At 38.6% G+C, this 14638-nt stretch overlaps 1 pseudogene; it reads left to right on the forward strand.

Annotated features, from left to right (window-relative positions):
- The first annotated feature begins 5852 nt into the window (after positions 1 to 5852).
- LOC116460428 (heterogeneous nuclear ribonucleoprotein A1-like) lies at positions 5853 to 7096 on the forward strand (annotated as a pseudogene).
- Positions 7097 to 14638: the final 7542 nt, after the last annotated feature.

The following is a 14638-nucleotide window of genomic DNA, read 5'->3' on the forward strand; positions in this document are numbered from 1 at the left end:
AAAAATAAAAAAATTTTTTAAAAAATGCAAGAATAATAGATGTTGGCAAAGATGTGGTGAAAAGGGAACACTATTCCACTGCTGGTGGGAATGTAAACTAGTACAACCACTATAGAAAACAATATGGATATTTCTTAAAGAACTAAAAGTATAACTACCATTTGATCCAGCAATCCCAGTACTGGGTATCTACCCAGAGGAAAAGAAGTCATTATATAAAGATGACACTGCACATGCATGTTTATAGCAGCACAATTTGCAATATATATTTTCAAAATATATATTGCAAATATATATATTACATATATATTGCATATATATATATACAGACACACACACACACACACACACACACACACACACACACACACACACACACCATGGAATACCACTCAGCCATAAAAACGAATGAAATAATGGCATTTACAGCAACCTGGATGGAACTGGAGACCATCGTTCTAAGTGAAGTAATTCAGAAATGAAAAAACAAATATCATACGCTCTAACTTATAAGAGGAAGCTAAGGTATGAGGATGCAAAGGCCTAAGAATGATATAATGGACTTTGGAGACATGGGGGAAAGGGTGGGAGAGGGGTGAGGAATAAAGGACTACACATTGAGTACCATGTACACCACTTGGGTGACAGGTGCACCAAAATCTCAGAAATCACCACTAAACAAACAAAGCAAACAAAAGTACGAAGTGGGGAAAGGACACCCTATTCAACAATTGACCCTGGAATAATTGGCAAGCCACATGGAGAAGAATGAAACTGGATCCTCATCTCTCACCTTATATAAAAATCAACTCAAGATGGACTAAAGAATTAAATCTAAGACCTAAAACTATAAAAAGTCTAGAAGACAACATCAAAAAAACTACTCTAGATGTTGGCTTAGGCAAAGAATTCATGTCCAAAAACCCAAAAGCAAATGCAAAAAAACAAAAATAAATAGATGGGACCTAATTAAACTAATATGGTTTAAACTATATATGGTTATCCATATAACCAAAAACCACCTGTTCCCCAAAAACTACTGAAACAAAACAAAAAATAATTTTAAAAATTAAAATAAAATAAAAGGAATATATAGCAATGATTTTAAAAAGACAATGGGTGAATAAATCTAAAAAATATTTAGAAATTAATATTTTTTGTATTAAGTAAATATTTAAGGGTAATTCTAGTATAATTCTGATATTTTTTAAAATATTGTTTTTAATCTCTCAAAAGAAATAATGTTTTCAAAATTAAAAAAGTAAAAAAAACTTAGAGAAGAATAATATAGTCAGGATTATTTATGTGAGACTGTGTGTGTATTAGTCTGTGTTCATGCTGCTGATAAAGACATACCCAAGACTGGGAAGAAAAAGAGGTTTAATGGACTTACAGTTTCACATGGCTGGGGAGGCCTCATAACATGGCAGAAGGCAAGGAGGAGCAAGTCACGTCTTACATGGATGGTGGCAGGCAAAGAGAGAGCTTGTGCAGGGAAACTACCATTTTTAAAACCATCAGATCTCATGAGACTTATTCACTCTCAGGAGAACAGCCCAGGAAACATCTGCCCCCATGGTTCAATTACCTCCCACCGGGTTCCTCCCACGACACGTAGGAATTGTGGGAGTTACAATTCAAGATGAGATTTGGGAAGGGACACAGTCAAACCATATCAGGTGAAACTAAAAACTTAATGTAAATAATCAAGGTTATCTAGTGATGGCTAAATAAAGGGTATATATACATGCTAAACATAGGTGAACCTTGAAAACATGCTTTGTGAAAGAAGTCAGTAACAAAAGAGCACATACTATATGATTCCATTTACAGCTGACCAACACAGGTCTGAACTCATAGACAGGTTATTTTCAATAAAAGTTACACCAAACGTACCTGTCCCTCCTGCTTCCCCTTCCCCCTCCTCTACCTCTGCCACCCCTGAGACAGCAAGACCAACCCCTCATCTTCTCCTCCTCCTCAGCCTACTCAAGGTGAAGACAATGTGGATGAAGACCTTTCTGATGATTCACTTCCACCTAATGAACAGTAATGATGTTTTCTCTTCTTTATCTTAATAACGTTTTCTTTTTTCTAGCTTGCTTTATTGTAAGAATATATTATATAATAATATAACACACAAGTACATTTGTGTTATCAGTAGAGCTTCCAGTCAACAGTAGGCTATTAGTACTTAAGTTTTGGGTTAGTCAAAAGTTATATACAGATTTTCAACTGCATAGGAGATTGACACCCATAACCTCCACATTGCTCAAGAATCAACCACATATGAAATGTTCAGATTAGACAAATCCACAGACACGGAAAGTAAATTAGTGTTGCCAGGGGCTCAGAGCCAGGAGCAGGGCTTCAGGGGTAGAAGCGATGTGGGGAGAACAGGGAATAACTTGGGTAGGGGGTTTCTTTTTAGGATGTTGAGAATGCTCTACAATTGATTGTGATAATTATTGCCTAATTCAGCAAATTTACTAAAAGCCGTTGAATTGTACATTTTAAATGTTGAATTGTAAAGTATGTGAATTACTTAACAATAAAACTATCATATTAACAAAACATGAGCTTTGGAATGCTAATTTCTGCTATAAATAAGGACAAAAAATGCCTCGTATCAGGACCCTTAATAATAATGGTCAATGGATTTTCTTTTGAAATATTCCTGGATTAGTCTCACAGACGAGAATTTCTAATACTTAGACTTTATGTTTTACAAAGGGGGTGAATATCTTACGTACTGTCCCAGGGAAGGTGAAACTGAATAGTGGATGCAATTATCTAAATCACCAGGGCAAATATCTCCCTATTCCATTGAGAAGGACGATGGATCTGCTGTCACCAAGGGAAAAAAACAATTCAGCATCTGCATTAAGCAGATTATCCATTTGATCAGATTGTCCATTTCAGATTGATCGGAACCATCAAGCTACCGCTCACTTTACTGGCTAGCTCTATTTGCTCCCAAATATCACTTTGTTTCTAGGCCCTCAGACACTTGTCAATATGCTAACAACACATCCAGGCATGTGTTGGACCCTCTACCTGCCCCCCGTGTTGTATTTCTGAAAAGAGAGATTTACAATTTAATACACAACTGAAATAAACCTGAAGAAATTAACATGGCTGATATTTTATTTATGGCAGAGAATTGTGTTTCAAAAATACAAAATACAATTATATTAAGTACTCATGAGCAAAGCCAGGAGCTGGTTTTACTCACCCAGGAACACCCTGTCTCCAATCCAACCTAGGCCACAGGTGACAGGGAGCAGCTCACCGAAGTCAGTTTCATTCCTCTTGACAAATTTTACAGGCATCATCTGTTTCGTTAAAGAGTTAGGGAAGCCAGGCCACAGAGGGCATGAGTGATGAATTTACAGTTCTATGAAACAAGAAATGAAGGCTCCTGCCTGACTTCGTTTAACAAGAAGGCAATTTTACAAAGCACTCAGATCACGCCTACATGTTCGCCATACTTTAATTCTTTGGGTGAATTTATATAAATCCAATGGTAGATTTTAGAATAGATGGAGAGACAGACAAGAGACATAAATAAATTAATAAATAAAAGTTTGTAGAAAGCATAGCGAGAGTGAAATGCAAGATCCGTCGAGAGTCGATCCTCCAAAACCAGGGCTGCTCATGTCGCTGGCTCTTGGGGAGAAGAGATGTGTGTCAAAGCCCGTACATGTCAAATGTACTGGGACCCATCACTCCTTTCTTAGCAAGAAGAGAATATTCAGCATTGGCCTAGACTAAGTCACTTGTCTGGTGATCCCGGCAGCAAATGTCAGAAATCGTTGCCCTTCACTTTATCTGTCACTGACACTTGACCGTAGTGTTTTTTCATTCTTCACCAGAGAAAAGAGAAAGTCAACTTAGTGGAGGAGGTGGGGCTGTCAGGGGAATGATCGGAAATGATACACTTTTTGAAAATGATGGATTGTCCCAAATGAGTCCAAGTACTCCCTGTTCAGAACACTTGGGATAGGTTATTATTATCCTAGCATGATTCAGAGAGGGCTCACTCCTGCCACTAACATGGAAACAAGGTGAAAGCATATGACATTCCATCCAAGGGAGACACACCTGGCTGTGGCCACTCAGGAGTCTGCTGATGTCTGAATGAGCATCTGTTCATTTCTGTGGCCTGTAAGCTGATGCCAGCAAGCTATCTGCAGAAGGCGAATGGGAGTTTTGATTGTCACTGAGTTGGATTAAATTTTGCAAAATTCCCTATGGTACTGAGTGGAGAGAAAATAGAGATTCCTCTCCATTGCAATGCACTCCTTTGAAATTTAAGAAGGTAGGGGAAATACATGGAGGATATGTGATTTTCCATGGAGACCGTGCAGGTGTAGGGACAATGCCCACATGTCTTAAGCTTTATTATTTCCTTCAGTAAAAATCAGTGCCAAAGAGTAGACAAAGCAATTGCCACTGAGCTCTGAGAGAGCACCCCCTGTGAGCTGCCATGAGCAGGAAATGAAGATTGTAAATGATTCCATTAGATAAACAAGTGTACCCCAGTTTGAGAGCATAAATTGTGCAGAAGGTACATTTCAAAAAGAGTGATCAGGCTGCCTCATTAGAGATGCTGTGTTCTCAGACTGCACTTTGTCCCTCAGAAGGAAGAGATGCAAGCAAAAAAAAAGGAGGGAGCACTTAAGCCATTGGTGTTCCGGGATTAACAATAGAATGTGCTCAGAAATGGTGAGCGGTAATTGGCTTGGGTCCTTGGAGTGCACTCAAGCCATGAGCATCATTTCTATAAGAGAGCCCCTCAGGTTATATGTCACCGAGTGTCCCACCTATGACCACAGACTCTGCTTGCCACATCTCTAGGCATTCTGAAAAGGACAAAAAGAGACCCAGCTGAAAGAAGCTACAATTATTCTTGACATTTTAGAACGCACCTTTGCCATGTTCAGAATATTCTGTCACAGGCTTTAAATAAGAACTATCAGAGGAGAAAGTCTGGGCAGAAGTCTCCTTTTGAAAGAGAGCTCACCTGTATCCAGCCTTGCCTCAAATTGAAACAGATTTTAACAACTGATTGAAAGGTTTTCATTTACCCTAGTGAAAGACATTAATAACTCCTTCTAGCTTTATGCTGGTTAACTTATGATGAAGAAGTGAAATGGGGAAATACAAATTTTTTGTTAAGAGAGTAGAAGGAAACAGGTCATTCAGGCTAGTGCTAGGTGCAAGCTTATTAATGATATATTTTCTTCTTTATACATCTCTGCCTTCTTCAGTTTTTCTTCAATGGGCATATGTTATTTTTATATTCAAAGAAGTTGTCAAAAAAAAGAAAAAGAAAGAAAGATTACTATTAGTCTTTAACTTACAAAAGGAATTTTAAAAAGGCAAAATACAGTTACTGGTGATTGTTGGGTTTTTGCTTTTTTCTTTTTTCTTTTTTTTTTTTTGTTTATAAATGTTCAATTGCTCCAGCACCACCTGTTTATTTTATTTTATTTTATTTTATTTTATTTTATTTTATTTTATTTTATATTTTATTTTATTTTATTTTATTTTATTTTATTTTATTTTATTTTAAACAGGGCCTCATTCTATCACCAAAGCTGGAGTGCAGTGGCACAATCATACCTCACTGCAGCCTCAAATTCCTGGGCTCAGCCTCCTGCCTCAGCCCCCCAGGTAGCTGAGACTCTAGGCACATGCTTCCATGCCTGACTAATTTTTAAATTTTTTGTAGAGATGGAGTCTCATTATGTTGCCCAGGCTGGTCTTGAACTCCTGGCCTCAAGCAATCCTTCTGCCTCCGCTTCTCAAAGTGCTGGGACAACAGGCATGAGCCACTGTGCCTAGCCATGGTGATTTGCTTTGACAGGTATGTGGGTGATGCCTTTTTGTTTTTTCTTTCAACTCTTATGTAATTTTCAAATTTTCTCCAAAGAACAAGTATTTTAGTTAACAAAACTTGGAGAAGCAATGGAAATTTAGAAAGAAAATGTTGCCTTATTCAATTTTAATTGTCTAGAAAGTAAGGTAAGAGACTGTCGTTTCTAATCAGAAGAAGGATGAGCAAACTGATCCCAAGGTGCTTCTTGAGGACAAATGGCAAGGACTAGGAAGCTTCTACCTCAGCCAGCAGTGGGTCAGGAAGATCTTACAGTCACCAAGCAGTATGGATTTGAAGGCCTCCAAAAGCCCTATACTCCAAAACCTCTTTTCTTTCCTAAAAGAACACCCATACCAGCTTCTTGATGTCTCTGATGTTACTGCCATTCCAGTCATTATTTCTTCATCATCTATGAATGTGTTCTCCAGAATTGCCCTTCTTAATATGTAAATATCCTTGAGAAGGGGATTAGCAGCCACTGGCAATTCAGAAAAATTAAAGGTGCTATGAGAACATAGGCTAGACCCAGGCTCCAGTTCCAAGGCTTTCTCTATGTAGCAGTGAGGTCTTGCACACATTAACTTCTATTGAAACCAATTTCTCTTCTATAAAATGATCACCTAAGAGATTGTTTTGAACAGTATGGAAAAATTGAAGTGATTGAAATCATGACTGACGGAAGCAGTGGCAAGAAAAGGGGCTTTGCCTTTGTAACCTTTGGGGACCATGACTCCATGGATAGGATTGTCATTCAGAAATACCACGCTGTGAATGGCCACAGCTGTGAAGCTAGGAAAGCCCTGTCAAAGCAAGAGATGGTTAGTGCTTCATCCAGCCAAAGAGGTCGAAGTGGTTCTGGAAACTTTGCTGGTGGTCTTAGAAGTGGTTTCGGTGGGAATGACAACTTTGGTCGTGGAGGAAACTTCCGTGGTTGTGGGGCCTTTGGTGGCACGTGGTGGTGGTGGATATGATGGCAGTGGGGATGGCTACAGTGGATATGGTAATGATTGAAGCAATTTTGGAGGTGGTGGAAGCTACAATGATTTTGGCAATTACAACAATCAGTCTTTAAATTTTGGACCCATGAAGGGAGGAAACTTTGGAGGCAGAAACTCTGGCCCCTATGGTGGTGGAGGCCAATACTTTGCCAAACCACGAAACCAAGGTGGCTATGGCAGTTCCAGTAGCAGCAGTAGCTATGGCGGTGGCTGAAGATTTTAATTAGGAAACAAAGCTTAGCAGGAGAGGAGAGCAAGAGAAGTGACAGGGAAGCTACAGGTTACAACAGATTTGTGAACTCAGCCAAGCACAGTGGTGGCAGGGCCTAGCTGCTACAAAGAAGACATGTTTTAGACAAATACTCATATATATGGGCAAAAAACTAGAGGACTGTATTTGTGACTAATTGTATAACAGGTTATTTTAGTTTCTGTTCTATGAAAAATGTAAAGCATTCCAACAAAGGGTTTTAATGTAGATTTTTTTTTTTTGCACCCATGCTGTTGATTGCTAAATGTAATAGTCTGATCGTGACGCTGAATAAATGTCTTTTTTTTTTAATGTGCTGTGTAAAGTTAGTCTACTCTGAAGCCATCTTGGAAAATTTCCCCCAACAGTGTGAAATTAGAATTCCTTTAGGGTGATGCCAGATTCTATTTGGAATTTATATACAATCTGCTTGGGTAGAGAAGCCATTTTCTTCAGAAGCCTTGGTGTAGTTAAACTGACAGTTACTATTGTGACCTGAAGTTCACCACTAAAAGGGATTACCCAAGCAAAATCATGGAATTATTGGTTATAAAAATGATTGTTGGCACATTCTATGCAATATATCTAAACTGAATAATGGTACCAGATAAAATTATAGATGGGAATGAAGCTTGTGTATCATCCATTATCATGTGTAATAAATAAATGATTTAATTCTCTTGAAAATAAATAAATAAAATGAAGGAGTGGCTCCTTATGAGCCTCCTTGCATCTGAATTCCATCAGCGTAAGTTCTCAGTTTAAATGGCTGCCTCCTTGAAACAGTGCCGAGGGAATGGACAACAAGGTGGACAAGTATTCATGGGGGCAACAAGGGGAAAGGAAAAATTCCAGAGCCTGAGAAATTTCAGAGGAGCCAAATTAGCCCAAGTGAACTGGGCACTGTCATGTGCCCCAAGAGCAGAGAATCTCCCCAAAGAAAAATTCTATCCACTTCACAGCTTTTCCCAAATTGGTCTTAACTCTGAATCAAGAGCCTCAGTTCAATTTTTAATCTCAGGACACCATCATATTATGTGTGGATTTTTAAAATGACGTTTTCCAGAGGAATGACCGAGAGTGATAACTCTATTAATATTCTTGCAAAATGAGGGTCTTAAAAACCCATGGTCATTCTCCCATATGTTTACACAAACAGGGCAATGGGAGCTTCTTTCTCATCACAAATTCTTCACAAATGAGAGGGAGAACACATACATAAATAGTATGCTTTTCTGTAATGATAAAGGAAAGATTCGTTTTTTCTCCTCCACAGGAAACTAGGAGACTTATTAATGAGGAAGCAGGAAGGCAGCACCAGTTTAAACAGGAATGAATCAAAGACAGAAGAAAGAAACCAGGTATTTTCCTCCCAAATGATGTTATTTTCTTAGGAGAAAAGTATTTTCATATTTTGAATGCATTTTCTGCTGCTACACAATTATCCTTCTATTTTTTATTTATATGAATGAAACAGCAATCTATGGATCAATATGACATAAAATTAATCCTGCAGCTTTTCATTATGGATCCCCCTGTGTTGGACCTAGATTCGGCCTATTATTGCTTGAATGGCAACACACTTAGCCCATCCATAAAGAGGATCTTGTTCTAAAATTAAAAGTTTGCTTTTACCAACTTTCTCTTAACATTATCAACTTTCCTACACTGATTTGTCACAGCCCCACTGGCTAAACTTCTCTCAAACTAGATGAACTGAATCGTAAGATTAGTCCATGGGAACTGAAAGCCTAAAATAAATTGAGATGATTCATTCCGGAGCCCTTTGCTATTTTAGGATTTTCGGACAAGCTTCCTGGCATTCAGAAGTAAAAAACGAGCCAAACTTGGCACCTTGATTTGTTAACTCAGAGAGATCCAGTCAGTCCTGCCCTGAATTCATGTGGAACTCAATGATGCCAAGGTGATTAAGAGGGAAAATGTTGCCACATCACTGCTAAAGTTTTGTATGTCAATTCATCATTTGTTTTTTTGAGATAGCTAGCATGGCAATATGATTAAAGGATACCCAAAATAGATTACATTAAGATTACCTTAACAGAATCAATTAAAAGTAATAGGATTATAACGCATGGAACCAGAAGTAAAATTATTTTTACCATAAGTAAGCCAACCATTCCTCTGGACATGAAGTATAAACAATAGATCAGTAAACACTATAAGGTCAAGTCATAGCCAATCTTTAAAAAGTAAACAAACTAACCAACCACTTAAAGCATGTGCCTTCTGAGTAGTTTTTCCAGCAGTGTGATGAATTTAGACTGTTTTATCCACACTCTCATCAATTTCTTCTCCTGGCCACTGCTACATATTTGTAAGATGGTAAAACAAACCTAGCGTAAGACATTAGCTACTGAGAACTGACCAACACAGGCACTGACCCAGAGACGTGGGCTGTGCCTCCATCTTGTGGGAAAACACACATTTGACAGACCACAGGCATGACAGTAAGCTGGGAGCCCACACCTCAAAGTAAACAGCATTATTTAAGTGGTATATTATGACAATGGAACAACCATCTGAACATAACCAGTACTAAAATTTTTTTTAAATCTTTGTCTTTTTGCAAGCAATCTCTATGTGCTGGTCGGTTTTACATTGCTATAAAAAAAAAAAATACCTGAAGCTGGGTAATTTATAAAGAAAAGAGGTTTATTTGGCCTATTGTTCTGCAGGTGGTACAAGAAGCATGGTGTCAGTATGTGGGTTTCAGGGAGCTTCCATTCATGGCAGAAGGTAAAGGGGAGTAGCCATCACATGACAAGAGAGGAGGAAGATGAGGAGAAGAAGGTGCTAGGCTCTTTTTAACAATCAGATTTCACAGGAACTAATAGGGGGAGAATTCACTCATTACCACAAGGATGGCACCAAGGTGGTCATGAGATCCGCCCCCATAACCCAAACACTTCCCACTAGATCTCCGCTCCAACAGGGGGATCAAATTTCAACATGAGATTTGGAGGGGACAAATATTCAAACCATCACATTCTGTTTTTGCAAAGTATATTCAAAATATCCCATAAGCCAAAACCTAGGTTGGCTTTCTCAGCACTAACAACAGTATAGCTAACACCTATACAGTACCTACACGTGCCAGATACCCTTCTTAGTGATTTATGTATATTAAGTCATTTAACTCAAACTAACTCCACCTGTGTTATTTCAACCAAATTCTGGTGCTTGGTTGATTGTCAAGAATACTGTCTTTAAGCAAATGGATTCCTTATTCTAGGCCCTGCCCTTTAAAGGGCCTTAGTCCACCCCTTCTCCAGCCATGCCGTTCCCGTATCCATAGTCTCTAAAAACCAGGAGAACATGCCCACCGGAGCCCATACATCTAGATAAAATCCTAGTACCTGAGACCTGAGACTCTCTACCTACACATCATAGAGCCTGCTTCCCAGAGCTGAGCAGGCCTGTTCCCTTGGAACTGATAGTTGTTGAATGGATGTACTGAAAAGCATGTGAATAAATTATTTAATTAATTGATTAGCACACAAACATTAGTGCGTGATTTTTTAAGAATCTCTTGTGATGGCCAAGAGAATTTTTTTTTATTTTGCCTCCTGATTTCTTACCTCTTTTCTGGAAAAGTGAGGCTGTCCAGTTAGGCAACGTGTCCTACAAATTACAATACAAAAAACAGCACTCAATGGAAACAAATTTGTGACAGTGGCATTTTGTCTGAGGATTTAAAATTCTTTAAAAAATTGATTAAAAAAATTCTTAAATACTTGACTCTTTACAGATAAGGGATCCTCTTCCAATAACATTTCATTATGCTTTTCAAAAAATACTCCCAGTATTTTCAGTTAGCAGACAGAATAATTAACCAAATTTCTAAATACCTTTCTGTTCTTTGGTCTCCTGTAGTAGATGCAATATTTCATCTCTTAGTCATTTTAGCCAGGGTCCTTCCTGATTGTTTTATGACTTAATTACAATGATTACATCACGTTTATAGACTATGCCTGCCCAGCACAGTGCCAGCTTTTATATCACACCCTTAACAGAGAAGAATCAATGGGTATGCTTGCTGGATACAAAATCAACTAATGGGCTACAACTGTGAAGCAGGAAGCTTTTCCAAGAAAACATATAACATCATTAGTTGAGGAGACTGTATCTCATACAGCAAGACTGGGTGTCTGCTTTTCAACTCAGAGACTTCAAACAGACCTAATAGATCTTTTAGTCTTCATTTAAGGAAAGCTCAGGGTGCAGAATCCAGTATCCCTTGTTTTTTCTCATCGCTATGACAAGTAGTAGCAATCTAGTGGGAAAAAAAAAAAAAAACACCAGGAGAGTATCATGAAACTAGCTGCACTCAAATATAAAAATGGTATTTTTTTTTCTTTCTTGGATTTGCTTCATACCCTGGAAGCAACCAGTTAATTTATATATGCCCAAGCCTAGACCCAGATTCAAGACCTGCCTGTCCCAAGTTGCTGGGAAGACTATCACAGCACATTTTAGAGCAGGGCTTCTGAACTAGGAGAGATTCTGCATACCCAGAGGACATGTGGCCACGTCTGGAGACGTTTTTGCTGGTCATAACTCCAGGTAGGAGGAGAGGGTCAAACGTATCTAGTTAACAGCCCACAATGCACAAGACAGCCCCCCACAGCAAAAAATTGTCCATCTCAAAATGCCAATAGTGCCAAAGTTGAGAAATGCTGTTTTAGAAGGACAAAGGCAGTGTGAAAACAATACAGAATGCTGCTAGTGTTGAGACATGAATGGTTTCCCCTCTCAGGTGTTCCTACCCACATACCCCAAGAAAAACTTAGATTGTTTATGGAGTCAGGCTGGGAAAACACAGATTGAACTTGTGGGTGGTGCAGAATCAAATATAATTCTGTGTTGCCATAGAACACCTTTCCCTATGGAGATCAAAATGCTTTTCAGAGAGAGTTATTCCATGGGGAGAGGGAACTGAGAGTTGCAGGGATTCATATTTCACAGATGAGAAAACAGGAGGCCAGGAGAGGTTATCATTTGCTCAAGGTTATTCCATGAATCACATTCAGAGCTCAGGAAATGAAGAGAGGCCAGACACAGGAGAGAATTCTGAAAGAATGTAAAAGGACAGAAAATGATCTTGGCTGTATGTCATTTTGGTGGCACAAATCTTTCCTATATCCTGAGCTCCTGGTGTCAAGAAAAGCAAGGTCTCCTATACGGGACAGCTTGAGGTTTTCTCCCGAGAAGCTGCAGCCCCTGAGGAATCCCTCATCTCCTCCCTGCTAACCAAAGTGTCCTCACCTGACAAACCCAATTCCCAGGGCTATTCTGCAGATGTTTATACTGTCAGCTGATTTAATGGACTGCAGAAATGAGCGGGTCTGTTCGTTAAAATAGTCATCATAATGAAAAAGATGGGCGACATCTGCCCTTATTCTCTGTCAGTCTGTCACATCTCTGTAGCTCCTTCTGATCAATCACTGTGGTATGCATTATGTAAACACCAAAGATGAAATGTCAGCCTGTGTATTTAATTGTTCTTGTAAGCCTTATGGGAAGATGACTGGTGGGCCCTGCTGTTTCCCTTTATAACCAGCAATAATTGGCACCTTTGTTATCTAGCCATGGAGATCCTAATTGGAATGGTTTTAAGGCTCCAGTAATGCTTTTAATGGGAAACATGATTCAGGATGATTCTTACTAGATGGAAAAATGCAGGGAAATCTCAGAAACTCTATGATCCCAGTAATACTTGATCAATAATGTTCACGGACACTAGGTCTCGTATAGTTGTTCATAAGGTAAAGAGGAATCCAAAAAAGCCTGGAGGTGACTATTTTCTATTTTCACCCAAGAAACAAAGGAACCCTGTAGAAAGAGGGGAAGCATATTCCCAGGTAACTGGGGCATACAAAGTGAAGGGGTCATTTTCTCCCACCAATTCCTGGGCTACTTTGGGTAGCATGCATTTGTCCATCTTCAGGGGCAGGATCATGATATAAGAATGGACTTTGTCATCAAATACCCTACTGGGCCATGAATCCTCCTAAAGATATCTCCAATAACAAAATTTATGTTTCTGCTTTAATATTTTCAGTGAGGAGGCATTCACTGCTTTCCAGGATTCCATTTAGATGGGAGTCATTTAAAAGGATAAAAGATGCAAACCCTGAAAGTGCATTCAGCATAACATAAACAGCATTACTAAGAATTTTCTATCTATAAATCCAAACTCTCTTGTTCAACTTACTTAAAGTGAAAAAAATTTTGAAGCTGCCTTCAAGTCCCTATAATCAAATTTTTGTCTTATTTGCAAATATACACAGTATATGAATTAACTTATTTTCATCCTGGAGGACAAGTAATTTTTAACCTACCCTGTGCTAAGAGAAAAGATTTTCCCTACCCTCAAATTAGGTTCTGTCCCATCCTACACACAAGAAAGCTGCGAATGCAATGGCAGTGCAAAGCCTACTACCAAGATAAAACTCAATACTGGAAATTCCTAACTTCCACTTGGTTCCATATTCAATATGATCCATGTATGATTATTGGAAATAAATGGCTACATAAAGTGGCTGAAACAAATAAAATGAGGTAAGTGGCAAATGAGACCACCTATGATATTTGAAATAAAAGTTCATTTTCTCATGCAAGATAAACTATAATTATTATATGAGACAGCTGGAGGTTCTCTTGTATTCCACTTAAATGGGACTTCAGACATGAATAGAGCTGTGTCTCTTCGTTCTATATTTACCTAAAGATGGATAACAAGAAGCTACCATATTGCCCCTAGGTTTTCTCTCCTTGTTTATTTGAAAAAGTACAAGCAATCCATTAAGGTTAAAGAGATAACATTAAGGAATGCAGCTGCGATGGTTGTACAGTAGATTACTCTGGTCTGAGCTTAATCTAGGGACTTGTTTAAAAGAGCTTTTCAATTTTAATTAAAATGAAATGGGCCCTGGAAGAAAATGCATCTCCTCCAGCGAGGAGTGTATTCAGCTTGTTCTCTGTAATTTTGCCCATCACACTGTTGGTTGTTGCTTTTTCCACAGCTCTTAAATGGTGTCTAAATTGACCGGCTCTGTTGCCAAGGAAACGGACAGGACAATGCTAATAGAAGCTACTTAGGACACACTGTGAAAAGCTTAGAAATAAAATTGTTTGACATGAAAGGCACCGTGTCAGCAGCCAGGCAACTCTGTTAAAGGCTGTACTAAGCACAAGATAGGTACACGTCTCCCCTCCTCTTTTCCCTCAAAATCTCTTCTAGAAAATGGATTCTGTCCTAGGAGCTTGGACAGCTTTTCCTATCACAATCACTTTATCTTTCTAACTCAAAGTAGAGAAAAATCTTTATGTTGTGATGTTGAAGCACCCAGAATAGACTTCAATTTATACCCATGGAAATGAGCTGCCTTTTTTTTTCTTTCTAGCAACAAAGTCCTTTCGTCTCATGAATAAATTGCAAATATTCTTCTGAATTTTCTAAGATTGTTAATTAAAACCCACTTG

Source organism: Hylobates moloch, unplaced genomic scaffold, assembly GCF_009828535.3.
Source record: "Hylobates moloch isolate HMO894 unplaced genomic scaffold, HMol_V3 SCAFFOLD_20, whole genome shotgun sequence".
NCBI classification, from domain to species: Eukaryota; Metazoa; Chordata; class Mammalia; order Primates; family Hylobatidae; genus Hylobates; species Hylobates moloch.